Genomic DNA, 15569 nt, shown 5'->3' with positions numbered 1-15569 from the left:
GTGGCATATAACGCGTGCACACTTAATCTGAAGGCATTACTCAGCATCCTATTGACATTCAAATCAGAAAGGATTTAATTTCAATGCAAAGAAAAACCCTAGTGTCCCTCTGGAATCAGCTGTTCTGTGTTCTTTGATTTCATTTGAATTGTTACTTGACCTAATCGAAGACCATTAGAAAACACAAACCTAATGAGTTTATCGTGAGTTTATTACTGGACACTAATTTGGTCACTTTGTGAATGGACAGACTGTATCATTGGATCAACTTTAATTAGTATCTAAATTAAGATTACAGCTGATTATTGATTGATTTTTGCAAACAACATTCTAGTTTATTTCAACACAGAGCTTTGCTCTGTGAATTTATCACTAATAAGCAAGTATCCAAACTTATTTATCATGGCAAAGAAAACTTTCTAAAGCAACCTCATGTCAGTCGGTTTCATTTTTATAAGAGCTTCCTGTATCCACAAGATTTCAGGGCAGGATGGGGATACTTTAATTGCAACTGTATGATGATAGAGGGAAAGAAACCAACAAATAGGCCAAACTGTTCCTGAAAAGCACAAAAAATGGTTGCTTTTAAAATTCAAATATAAATTTACATTTGAATCGATTGAACAGTTGTAAAAATGTGCACGTTTTAAATGATTGCAGTATATTATAAATGCATTATCTGAGCTAATCTAAGTGGTGATTTTGAGTGGTTTTAACCATTCTGACATTTTTAAATGACATTTTCCAATACAGTGAAATTATAAGCACAGACCCATAATTTTACCTTTTGTAAAAATAAAAAACTGTTTAGTTTTATATATAAATAATAACTGTTTATATATATAAAATAGAGCAAGAAAATATGCAAACACACACACTGAGTGTGCATACATTTTAACTAAGTGAAAATATTTTGTTAAATAACCTTGACAAAATTGTCTGACAAGGCCATCGCTGATGAAAAGAGAAGTTATGACATTTTCAGTGAACTCCACGTAACTTCAGAATTAGCCTAGAATATATCCAAATCTGTGCTCATTTAATTTAATATTTATTCGTATGCAGTGGTTAAGATACATTTGCGTATTGCAAAAGCTAAAGAAACGATAATTAAACATGCGTAAAGTCGCAAAAAAAATGACAGAACGTTGCATTTCCATAAAATACGAGCAAACCTCCGCTTAAAATATCAACAGAAACACAAGTAACTTACAGAGAAGGAGCTGATAGTGGAGTTCAGGATCCGCATATGAACAGGGAGCTCATGGGCCGAATCCAGACAGGAATGTGACCAAACTATTCCCTATTCCCAAATCCAACGGGGCACATACGATAGGATCGCATGCCAATAGCGAGCCACCGATAGTATCCGTGCGTGTTTGTGTAAATCCTTCCAGGAAAAAAAATGACGCGTCCCAGAAACTTTTTTTTTCGTCTGTAAACCAAGTTGTTGCTTCACTAAACGGCTCGTGCAAACGCGCAGCAGCCTTCAGCTACAGGAGATGCGACAGTGCAACAATCAGCGAATAAAACATCCATCCCAAAATACACATCCAGTGACATGAACGCAGTCTCTGAGGATACTGGCTGTTCTCAGACGCTTTGTCAGGTTTACACTGATTTTTTTCTCTCTCCTTCCAACCCCCTGAAGAAATGTCACTCCCCCCTGAAACCCGAGACGTTTCCTGGCCGATAGTTTTTGGACTCGGTCTTTCTCCTCCAATCACAGACCTCAGAGCTCGAGCTCCCTCCGAGTCACTCGACCAGTTCTGCGCAATCCTGCAAAGTTTGTCCGGAACTGGGGGTCTCTCTCCTCCCCTGCACGAGCTCCAGTGCTCAGTGCTGCAGAATGCCATTCATTCACTGCAACTGCGCCACCTAGTGGCAGATCTGACGGATCATTAATCCTTTGGGGGTCCCAGAGACCCCAGGGCCTTTTTAAATTGCATGCATTCTTGACACTATCCAATTACATGGATTTGACATTTTAAAACATTCTGTTTGACAAAGAATGTCTGTAAATCAGTGGCGCGCACAGGGGTCCGGGGGGCTCGAGGTCCTGCCCCTGCGGAGGTCTGCAGCATGCCACTGCTGTAAATGTTAACAAGTTGCATTGTGACATCTTAAAGATTCATTCAGCCTTTTAAGTTGGGATATGCTTTTTTAAAATACAATTATTTAATGCTGATATTTTCACTTTTCAATAACTAGTTTTTACTGTACAAAACCAGTACAAGTAACAGTTGAAGATCATTCACTGCTGACAAATCTAACAAAACAGAGATTAAAAACATTCTGAAATAATTCAGATTGAAAACTTTTTTTTTTAAAGAATTCTTACCAAGGCTGCATTCACTTGATCAAAAACACAGTATAACCTTTGGAAGTATTATTTGAAATATATTATAATCAGCATATTATCATCATAAGACACTGACGACTATAGTGATGATGCTGGAAATTCAGCTTTGCGTCACAAGAATAAATTATATTTTACAAAAATATTCAAGTAGAAACAGTTATTTTAAACTTTAATAATATTTCCCAATATTATTGTTTTTATGCATTTTTTAACAAAATAAATACAGCCTTGGTGAGCATAAGAGATTTCATTCAACTATTTTTACTTAATTATTCTAAACTTTTGACCATTAGTGTGTATTTTTTACATTTCCTTTAAGACTAAACCAAAGCCTCTTAACAAGGTCTTAAACACATCAGCCTCAACTTAAAATAAAGAAATAAATAAAAGTGGTTATTTTTTTAAATTGAATATTTGTACCAATCAGTATTTTATAGCTATTTTATTTTTTATTTAATTTTATTGGATATTGAAAGAAGTGGGCACTATAAACCGTCCTTCATATGCAAAAGAGCTGTGTAAGTTTAGTGAAAGGTTTGGAAAGACACGAGGGAGAGTAACTAATGACACACTCTCAGAAAAAAAGGTACAAAAGTTGTCACTGGGGCGGTATACCTTTTCAAAAAGCACACCTTTGTACCTAAACAGTCCATATTGGTAACTTAAAAGAACGTATCATTACCTAAAGTGTACATTTTATTACCTAAAAGGTACAAAAGTGTACCTTTTGAAAAGGTACCGCCCCAGTGACGGCGTTTGTACCTTTCTTTTCTGAAAGTGCAGATTTGTTATTTCCTTTAATCTCCATGTAAGCTCCACTACATATCATCCGTACTGTTGCAAACAGAGCCTGTCATTTTCCCAGCATTACTAACTGTGCCCTCACGCAGCTCCCCCGTGGAGCCCTCTCTGTCCCAGCGCTCACACAGGGACGTTCCCTAATCAAGAGACCGAGGGGCACCCCCGCCGCGCTCCACACTGTCCTCTCCACTGGACAGGCCCTTTTCACCGACCCAAAGGAGAAAACTACATAGTTATGGAGGAGAGCAGGATTATGAGAGGAGGAGGGGACTGTGGCGAATATGCCTTTGCCTCTTGCTTTTCCTCTCTCCTCTCCACCAGGCTGCCCGAGCCTCCTGCTTTTTTTCCCCCTTCCTCATAAAAGAAACGTTCCCATTCACTCTGAATGAGCCAGCTAATAAGGCTGTTAAAGAAAGCGGTGAATGGGGCTTTCGATCACGGCTTTTCTTTCTTTAGCCCAGATTCTCTCGCTCACTCATACACAGTGAAGCCATCACACACTGCGATGAAAGCGGACAGTTTGGATTGCAATGAGAGGGAAGCTGGAAAAGGAGGGGGCAGGCCACAGGTTTGGGGTGTGAAATAAAAGGTGAACTATACAGTCTTTCACCCGCTTCCCCATCATCTGTCCCGGCCAGATTTCCATTGTTTTTATGGCTGTCTTACAGGCCTGCCACATTTAGCAAACACATTAGGGCAGCTAGCAAGAGTCAGAGAGAAATCCAGTTTGTTTAAATCACAAACAATATCTGATGAACTTTAATCTTTGTACTAACTCTGTAATATTTGTACTGATCATCTGCAAAATGAGAAAACATAGAAACAGTAAAGACAATTATAGAGTAAGACCACGGTTCAGTTCAGAATGGAATGCTATTTTAATGCATAATGCAACATGTTGTCACAAATCACCACATCATGCTGCATGCAAGTCCCTGTCACAAAATTTATATTTGCATACTATGAAGAGTATGACAGTTTGCTATTCTGAACATAGCCAAGGGGTCTCAAATGGAAGAATTATTAAATAGTATGCTATAGATGCAACCGCACATGCTTTTTCAGCTATTAGCCACAACCCTTGAACCAGGGTTATTGTAATTAACTGGAAGAAAAATGAAGACCATAAAAAAGCATTTTGATTACTTGAAATAAAATAAACATTAACTGAAAGAAAATAAAATAAAAATACTTGATTTCAGCTAAAATTTCTCATTTTTCTTTAGTTTAACTTGATGTGCTAAAATAAAAATAAAACTGAAATAGAAATTAGTAAAAAAAAAAATTAGTAAAAATTTGTAATTATAAAAATGATAAAAACACACAACAAAATTCATCCTTAAACTTTAACTATATGTTCAATGTTTGAAACCTGTTCAGCTATTAACTTTCAGAAATGTTTGAGTTTGGAGAGATATCATAATATTTATACTTAAAACTGTAATATTTATACTAATAAAAAACATAATTGCACATTCTTGGCTCACAATTCTGACTTTTTTTTTCTAGCAGTTCTGAATTAATATCTCACAATTAAATAAAAAAAAAATTATTCTGAATTTTCTTAATTGCAACATATTACCTAATAATTGTTCGAAGGTTATATCTAGCTATTTGGACTTTTTTTTTTTCTTTTTTTTTACAGAATTGTGCATTCATAATTCTGATTCTTCATGTGAGAAATAAAATCATAATTGTGGAAAAAATAAAATGTGTGAGGAAAATGTTGCAATTACCTTTTAATATTATTATTATTATTCTGTGGCAGAAACAGGCTTCCATACAATTCTGACTACATGAGTAGAACGAATTTCAATATGAACCAGTCTTAAAACCCTATAATCTCAACTGTCCAACTGAAACAACTATTTACGCACAAAAAAAATGTTTAACAAACAAATTAAACAGATCAATTTGACAACGGACAACATTCTCAAAAGTATGTAGCCTACTTCAATGCTAATGTGAAAGCATTTTAGCATTTAGCATAAGTATGTGATTTGGAAAGCAGCTCATGACATAGCAGTATAAATAAGAAAAACACACAATCACAAGCATGTCTTGAGAAAGACTTGTCATTTATTTATGTCTACGTTAATGGACTTGAGCATGAGAACACCCATCTAATGGATGCGTAACGTTATGTTATGTTAATGTTGAGTGATTTCGGTGATGTTATTTTACCTTCAAAGGCAGTCACGTGACCGGCCTGCTGTGTTCTACCCTTCTGTCTACTGACAGCAAGTTATGATTTATGCCAGACAATTGTTTGGTCAGCTTTTGGTTTCAAAACAATCTTACCAAATTGCAGAGTTTGTTTTACTCACAGAGGAGAGGAAAAGAAAAACTATTCACATGGAGAACAAACTTACTCCCCGCGTCACTATGAGGGCAAGAATTCTTAGAAAAACATGATGTCATGTATCACCTCCCTGGCAAACCTGCATGAGAATTAATATTCATTATGATCAATTAAAAAAAAAAAAAAAAAAAAAAAAAAACTTTAAACAGCATTTGGTGCACTTTGACTTCAGGTGTGCCAAATACTTCAACACCAAGATAATTGTAGGTTAATGTCTGTGTAGGTGTTCTTTGCCATGTATTAACATGTTTAGTGCAATAATCCACTAGTAATGGCACAAAGAAAAGTCAACCATGCACAAATCCTATAGTTAATCCTGATCCTATTTACCACAGAGAACCACAATAAGAACAAAACAGCTTCTTAAGGTAATGTGAGTGATTCATCCCAATGCAGCCATAATGCTGTTTGCTATGGGGTTGTTTACTGGCCCAAATGTTGCCCTGCATCTAGGTCTTCACGTCTTTAATGTCTTGATAGCACCATTAGCTGAACGACTTGGTAACAAACCTACAAGTAATTTTTGGAACAATATCAAATATTGTATTATTAAGACAGGGTGAAAAAAATTATAAAATTATTTCAAATTATTATCATGGATTTTTTTTTCTCAATAAAAGAAATAATAAAAGAAATAAAAATTATTTCAATGAAATCAAAGCATTTGCAATGTATAGAAAACAACTGAATACCAAATTATTAAGACAATGATTGTTACAAAACAAAACATATAAAATTAAATTAAATAAAGTAAAATTAAATTAAATTAAATTAAATTAAATTAAATTAAATTAAATTAAATTAAATTAAATTAAATTAAATTAAATTAAATTAAATTGCAGAGCTACAAGTCATTTTTGGAGCATGTAAATACAAAGAAAAGAAAAGAATACCAAACAGTTTATGAATAAGACTGTAAGAATGTAATGTAAAAATAATTTAAGATTAATACCTTCAGGGATCTTTCTCACAAAAAAAAAAAAACACGGTATTAAATTCTTACAAAACTCACAGCCATGCTGCTATCTGATGTGGCCCTTCATCCAAGCCTTTAATGTCTTGATAGCAGCATTAGCCGAATGACTTGGGATCAAACCTACAAGGAGAAACTAAGTATTTAAAATGGTCCTGGTCCTGGTTCACCAGTGGCTCTTACTGTAAGTAAGTAATAGCACTCTTTTATATGCATATGAATGACAAAGCCAGTTAAGGAGCTTGTGGTGTTCCTGACTGTGAGATTGGCACTTCTGGACAGTAAGTGTTAGCAGTAAATGGCCCTGCTGTGCTGCTTTAGTGATGCCATTAGTGGTTGTGGTGACTATCTCAAACTGCAGTCCATTAAGCATTACATGCCGCTTCCTTGTGGATTCAGCAGGAAGAACAAAACCTCTCTTAGGGTTTAACCACTGGTGAGGAACTAAAAAAACACAGACATTAAAGAAGTACAATAAACTTGAGCGTAAAGATTAAAAAGATCACACAGGTTCTCCACAGGTAAAAAATAAATAAATAAAAAGACAAACAAACAATGCTTTTGTTATTTTTATAAAAAAAAAAAAAAAGAAAGAAAAAGAGTTTTTTTTGTCAATTTGTAAATTTGATCAGCTGTCATATCTGAAATATAAAGTGAATGAAACCTAAAGGTTGCAAGAACGGCTTGCCTGAGAGCATGTGAAATGTGGAGAATAACTAAATCAGTATTATCATGTTTTAAAACTTCAAACATTATCTCTAGGGATGTTTTTCACATGATTTGTTTTATTATTATTATAAAATTAAATTAAATAATTATAAAAAATTTAATAATTATAATATAATAAAATAAATAAATAAAAATATATAAAAAAACAAATCTCTGTGATTGCTTTGTTCATAAATCTAAGAACTAAACTAGACTCATGTGATCTTTGCATTTCAGTTTTTTATTTTTCAATTATCAGGTTTTCACTAGTTAGTTTTAGAAACATATCGTTTTTGCCTAAGCTTGTTTCTCGAAGGTGCTTAAAATACATTAGCTCCTAATATTAAATGCAGAATTTACAGATTGATCAAGGACCAAGAGAGAAATCGAACACTCACACTCTCTGCAGAAGTCTGGTGACAGGCATGCAAGTTATTCCAGGCTCTCGCAGCAGCCCAGACATCTGAAGTATCTGGACCCTTCACCAGCACACACACACACACACACACACACAAAGAAGACTGCAGGGAAGAGACACACTATAGGCAGAAGGACTGATGAGGGACAGTTAATGCACGGAGGTGACAGGAAAGGCCAGAGGTTAAGAACCTTCATCGCTATAAATCACTAAAGACTGACATTTATGAACCATTTTAGACAAAGACTTAATTAAGGAGACTCATTATCATGCTATTCATATTTCATGTGCACTGTTCCACGGTTTTCTAATTATAGGTGTATGCTACCACAAAAAGATTTCTTTAATCTGTGTGATTAAAGCAATAACCATGTTTTATAAATGATTCTGCTCATTTATAGCACTCAAAACATGACATGGCTTCAAACAATCTCTTAATTATGGTTGCCGAAGCTGCAAAAAGGTTTCACAGTTTGATCCAACAGGAGAACCACAAAAACCTAAAAGTGTTTGTTTACTCTCTGTCATGTCTGTCCAAACCCTTATGCTTTTGTTTTTATCGGTGGAACACAAAAAGACAAGTTATTTTCCATGTGACAAAACCAACAAAACACATCATAAAAGAAGGCCATATGACTATATTTCAAGTCTTCTGCAGTCATAAATTAGCTTGTTTGAGAAACAGATTGAAATTTGGGTCATCAATCTTGAATATCATCCTACCGAAGCTCTGAAATGTAATTTGCATCCAGTGGTGGACGAAGTACACAAATCAAGTACTTGAGTAAAAGTACAGATACGTATAATAAAATATTACTCCAGTAAAAATAAAAGTACTCCTTTTTCAATTTTACTCAAGTGAAAGTACAAAAGTACTAAATTTTTTATGTACTTAAGTAAAAAAGTACTGAAAGATAGATGTTTGCAATTTTATATAGGCTCATTTTATTTTATATTAGCACATTTTTTTATTTTTTTTTATAATCCTGCTGCTCAAAATACCTGGGATTTTTTCCAAAATAACCACTATATGGAGTCATGATATATTTTTGTTGTTGATATGGACTACACTGATGAGAGTAATGTTAACTGTGAAGCTTACACTGTGATGTCCCTGAGAGAAAACAGAGATGACCATCTGATTTTCACCAGTAAGAACAAAGTATTTTAAAGTTTGTTGTTTTACAGAACATCACAGTTATATATGACATGATAATAAGGCCTGAAGATTTTAAGGAAAATATAATTATATTTTCATACTGATTTTTTCCTTCTCAAACCTTGTCTGGGGTGTAAAAACACCCCTGGCCAAACGGGGTGCATCTCTTCCCCTCTTTGATAATTACTGTAGTTACCATGTTCTGAACATCACATCCTTTCTTTTCTCCCCAGATGTAATCTATATATATATATATATATATATATATATATATATATATATATATATATATATATAGGTGGTTGAATAAAAATATTTGGACATTATTTATAAAAATTACCTCAAGTTAGCACCAGCAAGTTTGTTAGCTAGACAGTTAGCATCAGCTAACAATATTTACTTATTTTCAGTACGGTTATGAATAACGTCCTTAATAACAATGGATGAAAAGTTTAGAGCTCTACTGATGATTAAGTCTAGAGGGTGTCCACCTTTGTGTGTGGGTCCATGTACATGCTGAATCAACAAGTAAAAAAAAGCCTCAAGTCCAAATATTCATTTATCACCAATTAACTGTTTGACAAACACTTCCTGCTTCGATGTACAGATCTGAATTTAAAAAAATCTCAAACATGCTCCGATGTCCCGATCTGAATCAACCAAGTCGCGAACAGGTTCCGAAGTGCCGATCTGAATCAACCGAGTCGCGAACAGGCTCCGAGGTGCCGATCTGAATCAACCGAGTCGCGAACAGGCTCCGAGGTGCCGATCTGAATCAACCGAGTCGCGAACAGGCTCCGAAGTGCCGATCTGAATCAACCGAGTCGCGAACAGGCTCCGAAGTGTCGATCTGAATCAACCGAGTCGCGAACAGGCTCCGAAGTCCCGATCTGAATCAACCGAGTCGCGAACAGGCTGTGAAGTGCCATTCTGAATCAACCGAGTCGCGAACAGGCTCCGAAGTGCCGATCTGAATCAACAGAGTCGCGAACAGGCTCCGAGGTGCCGATCTGAATCAACGGAGTCGCGAACAGGCTCCGAAGTGCCGATCTGAAAACTTCGACCAAAGAATGTAAAAAAAAATAACTCAATTTCTCTAACTCTATACTCTAATAACTCTACAAATCTATGAAAGACTCAGATCACGTGTCTAAAAATAAATCGCTATAGTAAAAGAGAAATAATAAGAGGAGTGAAGTTTCCAACCGTTCTGCTGTGTTTGGTCCTCACGCGCGTCTGACGCTCCGCGGCGCGTCTCCGCCCCTCACACGCGCGTTTACAGCGCTAAATTAACCATCTTTGCTAATTATTATACATTTACTTCATTGTCAGCTCCAGGTACTTCATTTATTATTGTTCATTGAACTGTTTGAAACAAAAAAAGGTTGTATTTCAGTAATAATTCTAAATTATCAAAATATATAAAATAATGGTTTGTATTTTAATATCCTTTAAAATATAATCTATTTCTGTAATGTGCAGCTGTATTTTCAGCATCATTCCTCCAGTCTTCAGTGTCACATGATCTTTAGAAATCATGAAAATATGATGATTTATTATTAGAACTATTAATAGTTGTGCTACCAAATATTATTTTGGAATCTGTGATCTGTGAAAGTGTTTTAAAGTTTGTGGTTTTACAGAACATCACAGTTATATATGACATGATAATAAGGCCTGAAGTTAGGAAGAACATTTTAAGGAAAATATAATTATATTTTCATAATGATTTTTTCCTTCTCAAACCTTGTCTGTGGTGTAAAAACACCCCTGGCCAAACGGGGTGCATCTCTTCCCCTCTTTGATAATTACTAGTTACCATGTTCTGAACATCACATCCTTTCTTTTGTCCCTAGATGTAATCTATATAAATATATATATATAGGTGGTTTAATAAAAAAAATTGGACATTATTTATAAAAATTACCTCAAGTTAGCACCAGCAAGCTTGTAAGCTAGACATTTAACGTCAGCTACAATATTTACTTATTTTCAGTACTGTTATGAATAAACATTCATGTCTGTCTAACGTTACTCGTCTAGTTAATCCAAACAATATACATATGTATAACGTTACTGTTAATACACAATATAAAAACAGATGTCATGGTAGCATTTTAATAAAACTGTTAATATTACGGGAGCGGGGAATTTGGACATGCATGAGTTATTTTATTTAATCTGTGTTAGTTTAAGGTTATTTAATTTAATTTTTTAACCTAAAACACAGAGACGCTGATTGATGTGTCTGCGTTTGCACTGGAGCATTTCAGTGGTCTTAAACAGATCACTCTTTACAGCGGATTTAGTTCCCAAACAACTGACAATTTTGACATTAATAACTTACTTTTAGCAACATCAGACGCACGCGCGCTCACAAGATCTGCCGGTTCTTACTTCTGTAGACTCGCACTTAACGGTTCATTTGAATCAGTGAGTGGTCGACTCCAGAACAGCTGCAATCGGATCATTCTAATTCGTAAACGAATCGTTTGGTGCGATTCGCGATCCGATTAAAGTTTATTTTGAAAAGACTCAGTTCGTTCATGATGAATCAGACACTGCTTCTGCGTGTCGGAGCACGTGATATATTATAGGGAGTAACGATATGTTTTATGAAATGTAGTGAAGTTAAAAGTACGATCTTATGCTTTGGAATGTAGTGAAGTAAAAGTAAAAGTTACTAAAAATAAAACTACTCCAGTAAAGTACAGATACTTGAAAAATTTACTTAAGTACAGTAACGAAGTAAAGCTACTCCGTTACTGTCCACCACTGTTTGCATCTGAATTTGGGCTTGTGACTTAATGTTTCGGATGAAGTCTCTTCTCCTCGCTGCATTAGTGTGATCAAAAGTAGAATAAAAACAGTAATATTGTGAAATATTTTTAGAATTTTAAATAACTGTTTTCTATTTGAATATATTGTAAAATGTAATATATTCCTGTGATGCGCAGCTGAATTTTCAGCATCATAACTCCAGTCATCAGTGTCACATGATGATTTGCTGCTCAAGAGACACTGTTGAAAACAGTTCATATTTTTGTGGAAACATTTTTAAAGTATTGTTTGATGAATAGAAAGTTAAAAAGAAAAGCATTTATTAGCATTATAAATGTCTTTATTTTTTAATGCATCCTTGTTGAATAAAAGTATTACCTTCTTTCTGACTCCGAAACTATGAATGGTATTTTATATATATAACCAAAAACCAGAAACCAGAACACTAATCTAAAGAACCTAAAGAACTTCAGAAAGCTCTTGGTGAATCTCCAAAGAAGCATGAAGATTTTTTTTAATCGGAGTTGTTTAAGAGTGACACCTGTGGAGAACATGATCCAACAAGATTCAGACTGAGAATGAATCTAGAAAAGATCACAGTGGCTGTTCCTCGAGTATATCACTGCATCCTCTCTTCATATAGACCTACATGTTTCCACAGTCACTTTATATGGTTCATATTAAGGCCTGGGGCGTATGTGCATGCACACACACATCTTTTCACGTTTGCTTCACATTCCAGTCAGGATATGAGTCATCTACCTATGATCTTTTAATTATAACATGATAAAAATACATTGCAAAAAACAAAAGAAAGAAAGAAAGAAAATCCCTCCGGACTTTTAGGAAGTCTGGGGCCTAGAAAGTGCTGAAATGATGACTATTAAACTCAGAGGCTGATAAAGCTGTACTATCAAGGTGTTGAAGTGCATTTTAACAATCTAGTCGTACCGAAATCTTCAGATGTGGAAGAAGTAGTGGCCAAGACGAGCTAATTGCTAAAACAACAACAATGAAGAAAGTGACTGGACATTTGTAAAGCTGTTTTTATTCCAAATTAAGCTTTTGAAAGGAAGAGTTCACACAAACATGAAAGTTTTCTGACAATTTACTCATTCTCAGGCCATCCTAGATTTATATGTGTTTGTTTCTTCATCAGATTTAGAGAAATGTAGCATTGCATCACTTGCTCATGCTCTGCAGTGAATGGGTGCCGTCAGAATGAGAGTCCAAACAGTTGATAAAAACATCACAATAATCCACAATTAATGCAGACCACCCCAGGCCTTCGACTGATGTCCTGTGAAGTGTCCGTTTTAAGTAAAAAATGTCACAGCTTTTCACTTCACAAGACATAAACTGGTACACTGAAGTGGTGTGGATTATTCTGATGTTTTTATTAATTGTTTGAGCTCTCATTCTGACGGCACCCATTCACTGCAGAGGATCCATTGATGAGTAAGTGATGCAATGCTACATTTCTCCAAATCTGATGAAGAAGCAAACTCATCTAAATCTTCGATGGCCTGAGAATGAGTTTTCAGTTAATTTACATTTTTAGATAAACTCTTCCTGAGATGTGACATCATAGTTTTTGTATAATCGACTACAGGTTAAGCATTTGTGCTGACCGAGCGAATCCATGAACTAATTCCGTCTGGACAAGCAGGAAACATGGTTAAACTTTAGCACTAAAACTGTCACAAACAGGCCCCATGAAGCCCAAACATTCCCCGTGTGTCATTAGCAGGATAATTACTCAACAGAGACACACAGACGCAAACTGTTTTATAGCATTCATCTAGTTACACTGTGACAATCCCAAACAAAGTCAAACACATTTACTGTTCCTCAGTGACAAAAAAACAACAATGAATCCTGACAGTGGAATATATCAAAGGGCTTTGTTCGTGTAAGCTAAACATGCAGTCCTCAATCTCAAATTAAGTCTCTTACAGTCCTGTTCAAAAGCTTGGTTTGGAAAAATTTTAACGTTTTGGAAAGACGTTGTCAATGCTCCACAAAAGGGTGGATTTTTTTTTATACAGTAAAATTGTGAAATATTATAATTATTTTAAGTAACTCTTTTCTATTTGATTATATTGTAAAATCAAATGTATTTCTGTGATGTGCATCATTACTCCAGTCTTCAGTGTCACATGATCCTTCAGAAATCATTATAATATGCTGATTCTAATTTTCTGCTCAAGAAACATTCACTATTATTAACAAAACAAAAAACAAAACAAAAAGTGCTATTTCAAATGTTTTGTGGAAACTGTGATAGTTTAGTCACATTATTTTAAGGATCCAAACTACAAGTATTAAATACGACTTTTGCGTTAATAAAAAAAACCTCCTTATTTGCTGCTTATGAATAGTTAATAAGTTAGCTGTTAAGTTTAGTTATGGGGTAGGATTAAAGGATCTAAAACATGGTCATGCAGAATAAGGCATTAATATGTGTTTTACAAGTAATACTAATAAACTAATAAACAACCAGTATTAACCAGTACTAAAACTAGTTAATAATGAGAATTGGTACTTCAAATAAAGTGTTACTGAAACTTTAAAAGAAAAGGATTTATTTGAAATATAACATTTTGTAACATTCTAAATGTCTTTACTGTTACTTTTGATCAATTAATGCATCAATGCTGATTCAAAATCTAATCAGTTATGTTAGCACATTATTCCTATCATATACTCTTGTGTCTAAATGCAGCCCTCTTCAGTCGTCTTTCATCGGGAAATGCAAAAGGCTTTGAGAAGTCTCGGCGAGACTCTAGAGAATGTGAAGTAGTGAGGAGAGGTCGGAGGGAAGACTAAAGAAACAGGTTTATGATGAACCTCTCTTCAGTCGTGGATTGTATTGTGGCTGCCCCTCGATCAGGAGGGACAAACGGCTAGACATGAGATACTGCTGCTGTGACCTCATTAAAACACAGGGAGAGATTCCCAGAACAGGGAACATGGATTGGTTCATGTACAGACACGATCCTTCAAAGGCTCACTTACACTGAACTGAGGATAAAAATGACATCCGTCAAGCAACAACAACATCATGCTTGTGATGTTTCTTCTGTTTAAGGGCGAGGAATTTCAGTCAGTGTTTGCTACTGTATCTGACAGTCTGCCTTCACCCTGTGAATAAAGCTCAGCTTGGGTTTGAGTCAGACATCAGGTCACGGCATGTAAGTCTGCAGGTGAACGAATGACAGATTTACATTGTCGTCTTCCCCTCTGCTCTACTTTTGGCCTAATGACTCACTTACGCAACACTGGCTTCACCTGCGGCGAGTGGAAGCGTGTTCAAACTTCTGCTCATAATGATCCCCCCTCAGGTTCTCACTGAATTTATGCCAACTTGTTTGAAAACACTGCAGGCAAAGTTATATTTAATGACTTTATCAGCAAGTAACAAAAGTTAATGGAGGATCTGCGTGTTAAATACTGAAGTCCCTCAGGAAAGAAACACTTTAAATTGACATGAAAGTGCGGATGAGGAGGAAAGTGGCAACAGCATACATTAACACGAACATTACTGATAACAGACCTTTATTTTGTGGAAATATAAAATATATCTACAGTACTGTTCAAAACTTTGGGGTCAGTAAGATTATTATTATTATTATTATTATTATTGTTATAATATATATATATATATATATATATATATATATATATATATATATATAAATGCTTTTATTTATAGCAAGATGCACTAAATTACTAAAAGTGACAGTAAAGACTTTTATTATGTTACAAAATTTACATTTCTAATAAATGCTTTTATATTTAAAATCATTAAAAAAAAACATTATATTCATCAAAGAATCCTGAAAAATAAATTATCACAATTTTCACAAAAATATATGTTTTCAGCATTGATAATAATGAGAAATGTTTCTTTAGCAGTGAATCAGCATATCAGAATGATTTCTGAAGATCATGTGAAGACCGGAGTAATGATGCTGAAAATACAGCTTTGACTCACAGGAATAA

At 34.9% G+C, this 15569-nt stretch overlaps 1 protein-coding gene across 10 annotated transcripts in view; it reads right to left on the bottom strand.

Annotated features, from left to right (window-relative positions):
- The window catches only part of LOC128025896 (fibroblast growth factor receptor 2), a 47398-nt gene extending 45375 nt beyond the window's left edge, over nucleotides 1-2023 (bottom strand). For 4 of the 10 annotated variants that reach the window (XM_052612483.1, XM_052612486.1, XM_052612492.1 and 1 more), the window contains exon 1: nucleotides 1214-2015. The gene's annotated coding sequence lies outside the window, so the exon portion shown is untranslated. Of the gene's footprint in view, nucleotides 1-1213 lie in introns of all 10 variants that reach the window. The other 6 variants (XM_052612485.1, XM_052612488.1, XM_052612491.1 and 3 more) reach the window with 5 other exon arrangements.
- Between the last annotated feature and the right edge of the window lie 13546 nt (nucleotides 2024-15569).

This window comes from Carassius gibelio, chromosome A13 (assembly GCF_023724105.1).
Source record: "Carassius gibelio isolate Cgi1373 ecotype wild population from Czech Republic chromosome A13, carGib1.2-hapl.c, whole genome shotgun sequence".
In the NCBI taxonomy this organism is placed as follows: domain Eukaryota; kingdom Metazoa; phylum Chordata; class Actinopteri; order Cypriniformes; family Cyprinidae; genus Carassius; species Carassius gibelio.
The sequence above is the reverse complement of the archived record's forward strand: the minus strand, read 5'-3'. Positions and strand labels throughout refer to the sequence as shown.